The sequence below is a fragment of the Oncorhynchus clarkii genome, chromosome 29 (assembly GCF_045791955.1).
Source record: "Oncorhynchus clarkii lewisi isolate Uvic-CL-2024 chromosome 29, UVic_Ocla_1.0, whole genome shotgun sequence".
NCBI lineage: Eukaryota > Metazoa > Chordata > Actinopteri > Salmoniformes > Salmonidae > Oncorhynchus > Oncorhynchus clarkii.
This window is the reverse complement of record NC_092175.1, coordinates 23,157,340-23,163,339: the sequence shown is the minus strand read 5'-3', so window position 1 is coordinate 23,163,339 and position 6,000 is coordinate 23,157,340.

The following is a 6,000-nucleotide window of genomic DNA, read 5'->3' as shown; positions in this document are numbered from 1 at the left end:
AGAAGGTACTCTGGTCAGATGAGACTAAAATTGAACTTTTTGACCATCAAGGAAAACGCTATGTCTGGCACAAACCCAACACCTCTCATCACCCCAAGAACACCAACCAGCATCAGGCTGTGGGGATGTTTTTCATCGGCAGGGACTGGGAAACTGGTCAGAATTGAAGGAATGATGGATGCCACTAAATACAGGGAAATTCTTGAGGGAAACCTGTTTCAGTCTTCCAGAGATTTGAGACTGGGATGGAGATTCACCTTCCAGCAGGACAATGGCCCTAAGCATACTGCTAAAGCAACACTCAAGTGGTTTAAGGGGAAACATTTAAATGTCTTGGAATGGCCAAGTCAAAGCCCAGATCTCAATCCAATTGAGAATCTGTGGTATGACTTAAAGATTGCTGTACACCAGCGGAACACATCCAACTTGAAGGAGCTGGAGCAGTTTTGCCTTGAAGAATGGGTACAAATCCCAGTGGCTAGATGTGCCAAGCTTATAGAGACATACCCTAAGAGACTTGCAGCTGTAATTACTGCAAAAGGTGGCTCTACAAAGTATTGACTTTGGGGAGGTGAATAGTTATGCAAGCTCAAGTTTTCTGTTTTTTTTTGTATTATTTCTTGTTTGTTTTACAAGAAAAAAACATTTTGCATCTTCTAAGTGGTAGGCATGTTGTGTAAATCAAATGATACACACCCCCTAAATATATATTTTTTAAATTCCAGGTTGTAAGGCAACAAAATAGGAAAAATGCCAAAGGGGGTGAATATTTCCACAAGGCACTGTATGGCTGACTTGCTTGAACAAATGTGGTTTCTACTGACAATTGAGATGCCATAGTACAAACTATGGCATAAGGGGATGACAAGCGGATAAGAGGTAATCCGTAATTTCGATTAAGACATTAATGAGCGAGTGACGACCATAGTCAATAGAACTATTTGTTCAGCACCTTTGAAATGTACAGCGACAGAATTCAGAACATGGGCCATTCATACAGTGTACTCCCTGTACACCAAGTCAGAACCATAGGATAAATAAAGGGGGCATATAAACAGTCAATGAAGGCGCTCACAATATTTGATTATTACAAAACAGCTAATAGGCTACATGTGCACCACCAAGTTAGAACAGTAGGCGAAATTAAGAGGTGAAAAAAGACCAAATTAGAGGCACATTGAACGCCTTTTGGGTCTTTGCGTGTCAAAAAAGATACACATCATATAACACTATTTGACGTTCTAAATAAGCTTTTAATTTGACATGTCAAATAACAATATTCTATTATAGAATCTTGTGTATGCTGAATTTACACATGAAAGCCAAGCGCCACCACTTTTAAAGTTGCACAAAAGAAGTTGGCAAACAAGCAAACACCGACCACGAACGATGTGTTTACAATACCGTGTTGGTGAAAACAGACCAAATTATTAGGGTGAGGCACCCTAATTATATGGGCTAATAATAGCTTACTACACAACATACACTTATTATTACTTTCTTAGCTACAGTATACATAACTCCCTTGCACATTACATAATTTATGCAGCAGCATACAAAACATTTTTGGATTCACCTTGTGAAGGTGGCCCTTTGTGGGCAAATTTTGTCATCAAACTTCATCATCAAAGTCTGGCATTCTCTGGAATTATGGTGGGAACTCTGGAAAGAAAGCGCGCAGCCACTCCATTGAATAGCAGGCTAACGATAGTGGTTGCTTTGCAATGCTTGCAGTTAGCCACTGATTCCTTCCAAACGACTCATTGTTGAATTTGCGATTTCTAACTTGTTGTGTAATCTTTATGCCCAATGGCCAATGAGCACCGATACGTTTTATCAATAATTTCTCTTCATTATTTCTCTTCATATGACACGGATTAAAAATAATTTGCCAGTAGATTGTCGACTTGATTCATGATGATGACTGCTAGCTAAGACTTTGAAAGTAAGATGTTGACATCAGTCCAATCAAAGCTACTATACATATAACGTGATTTGACGTCATTTTATCTGTGGCCAAGGACCTTGAGCATTCTTGGAAGGGCACTTGTAATATAACTCTATGGCAGGACCCAAAGGGCTGAGATTTTGAATGTCTACCCTTACTATGGACTTAAACCTGGCAATGACGTGGTGTCCCCATGAGTGACAGAACACAATCATGGCGCAATGCTCCTATTTTATGCTGGCTCACGCCGACACCACAGAAAGCACTAAGCTAGACAGAAACACCTGCATTTTGGAGCTGCCTTACTCAAGAAAACAAAAAAGAGACCATGTGTATATGTGGCTTTATTAACTCAATGATATATATTTTTTTTACATGTTTTGCAAATTGATATGTGACACGTATTAATACCAAAATAACATGCAAAACCGTCAAGCCCCTCCCAATTAAAAAAATATATAACTATTGTGGCAAAGAAGGGGGTCGAGTGATAAATGGCAGATATGTGAGAGCAGAACTAATAAACGGGCTCTGCCCGATCACTAAAATGGCCACCCCTGTCAGAACTACAGATCACAAAATGGCTGACCGCCAAAACTACAAGTCCCAGAAGCAAGGGGAACCCTCAGAAGGTGGAGCCGACACACAGATTAAGGGTCAAGAAAAACCAGGAAGAGAGAGAGAGAGTGCTGGAAGGATCTATGAACAATAGAGAAATAGACAATAGAGATTGGCTGGTTTACCGTGTATGAGCTGGATTGTTTTGGACTTACCTGTTGGCGTTTGGACCTGGACCTACCGAGAACCCGATTCGTGTACCGAACCCTGCTATCCTTGACCTCGCCTACGGCCTGGGTGGACCAGGACGGAGAAACAAACACACAGGTACTGTCATGTTCGAAAGAACTCTCATTCTTGGGTGATTTGGTGACAGTTTACCACTTAATTTGTGACAAACGCTCCTAACCTTGAAGAGGTTTGCCACACGTGGTGGAGAATGCGGGCATGGACTAACCATACCACTGGTTAGGTAGAAGAAAGAAAAAAAAAGTGTTCAGTTAGCACTCCAAAGGGGAGTCAGGTTTTTTTTGTGGCTTTGTTTGGTTAGGACAGTTTCTCAGGAAAATGAGTATGGAGGGAGCCATACAGGCCCTGTTACAAGCGGTGGCCGCCCAACAAGAGGCAACTAGAGCTCAACAAATAGCTCATCAGGATGCAATGCGAATGTATCAGGACACGTTACAGGTCCAGCACTGCACCAACCAGCTGCTCAGAGAAGAGTAAGAGAGAAACACCCGGGAGTTAAGAGAAGGCCTAAAGGGGCTAGCGGACCAAATTGGGGCTCAATTACCAGCTGCAAATACCCAGAGGCGGGCCAATCATTTTCTTCAAAAAATGACAGCACAGGATGATGTGGAAGCATATCTTACCACCTTCGAAAGGACGGCAGAGAGGGAGAAGTGGCCGAAAGAAGAATGGGCAGGGCTTCTGGCACCATACCTGGCAGGGGATGCTCAAAAAGCATATTTTGACCTGGAGTTGAAAGATGCACAGGATTACGATAAACTAAAGGGAGAGATCTTGACTAGACTGGGAGTGATCGATACCGTGAGGGCACACCGCTTCCACCAGTGGTCCTACCGACCGGGACAACCCCCACGAACACAGATGTTCGACTTGATTCACCTGGCACGGAAATTGTTGCGACCAGAGACCCGGTCATCCGCAGAGATCGTTGAGACCATCGTACTCAACCAGTTTCAGCGAGGTCTACCCCAAGAAGTGAGACGATGGGTTGGCCAGAACGAGGTACTTTCCGCCGACCATCTCGTGGGCCTGGTTGAACGGTATTGTACGGCAGGAACAGCTGAGCAGGCACAGTTGTTACAATTGTAATCAACCGGGACATATTGCAGCCTACTGCCCTATTAAAGAAGAGCCAATGCAATGTAACCTCGGTGAAAATTAAGATGATATACGGTATGCATGTCCTGTTGTAACCACTGTACTTGAAAGATCAAGAAACAAACATATGTGCAGGGTGAAGGTTGAAGGGAAAGAGGTTGAAGCACTGCTGGATTCCGGCAGTATGCTAACCCTGGTTGTTGCAAGCCTAGTGCCGAATCATAAACTGGATACAAGACAGGATATCAGTGTTACATGCATTCATGGGGATACCCGTCTGTACCCCACGGCCTTAGTGAGCTTACAAACAGAGGACGGTCTGCTGGATTATGAGGTCGGCGTGGTCCCAAAGATGCCATATGATGTAATATTGGGTAGAGACTTTCCTAACTTTGCGAAGTTAGGCCACAAGAATGGCATATTTGAGAAGCCAACAACCCTGACCAAGCAGGAAGAAGCATGGGGCCTTCAACCAAAGCCAAGAAAAGAGGTCTCCCAGGGGACAACATCACAGGTGCTAGTAGGGGAGGAGGAGGATGAAGTGGCAAACCTCGCTGATAACGAACAGCCTGGTACTAGTGGGGCTGGGGTCGATCTGAATCCAGAGGACGACGATCTAGAACCAGCAGACCTGGCAGGGTCCTTGACTAATTTTGGGACGGCCCAAAACCAGGATCCAACCCTGCAGCAAGCCAGAGCAGATGTGCAGGTCGTAGATGGTACTCCCATAAATGTTGGGATGATGCCTAATAGTTTTCCCCACTTCATCATGAAAAAGGGTTTGGTGTACAGAGTCTCGAAAATAAGGGTTGATGTGGTGGAACAGTTGTTGGTTCCCACTCGGTACCGGAGGACAGTAATGGATCTAGCTCATGGGCACATTCTGGGTGGACACCTTGGTATCGATAAAACCCGAGACCGGATTGTAAGCAGGTTTTACTGGCCAGGAATTCAAGCTGAAGTGGCTCGGCATTGTGGAGAGTGCCCGGAGTGCCAGTTAACAGCTCCCCGACCAGCTGTTAGAAGCCCGTTAGTGCCACTCCCCATAATCGAAACGCCATTTGAGAGGATAGCGATGGATTTAGTGGGCCCACTACCCAAATCCGCCAGAGGGCACCAATACATTCGGGTCATTCTAGATTATGCCACTCGCTACCCAGAAGCCATTCCCCTTCGGACGATGGCTTCCAAAAATATTGCAAAGGAATTAGTGCTCTTGTTCACCAGGGTAGGGGTTCCAAAGGAGATCCTTACCGACCAGGGGACCCCCTTTATGTCCCGTCTCATGGCGGACCTTTGTAAACTGTGGCAGGTGAAACAGTTGAGGACATCGGTTTACCATCCTCAGACGGACGGGCTGGTTGAGAGATTCAACCGAACCCTGAAGTCAATGCTCAGGAAGGTAATCGATAAGGATGGGAAAAACTGGGATTGCATGTTGCCGTATCTGATGTTTGCCATTAGAGAGGTTCCTCAAGCCTCGCTGGGGTTTTCTCCCTTTGAGCTGGTATATGGGAGGCATCCCCGGGGAATCTTAGACATCGCCCGGGAAACCTGGGAGCACCAATCCACCCCGTATACTAGTGTCATAGAGCACGTCACGGCAATGCAAGACAGGATAGCCACAGTCATGCCCATCGTCAGAGAGCACATGAGACAAGCACAGGAGCACCAGCGGCACACTTATAACCAACAGGCTACCCTGAGGGAATTTCAACCGGTAGATAAGGTGTTAGTGCTGATCCCCACGGTAGAGTGTAAACTACTAGCTACATGGAAATCAATTATCGGATCCGACAGCCAGGTCGACCGCCCCAGGAACAGATTTATCACATAAACCTGTTAAAAGCATGGAGAGAGAGAGAAACACTAATGGTCACATACCCCACACACACTCAGGAGACAGCCGAAGTAAATATTTCACCCACTCTGTCCCCAGTACAAGTACAGGAAGTAAAGACCCTGATCCAGAAAAACAGATGTGTTTTCAGAGGTACCTGGCCGAACTGAGGTTACGGCTCATGATATCGTTTCCCTACCAGGGAGAAAAGTGAGTATGAGGCCATATCGGGTACCCGAGGCTCGACAGGCCGCGATTAGAGCTGAGACGGAGAAAATGTTGACAGCTGGAGTGATCGAAGAGTCAC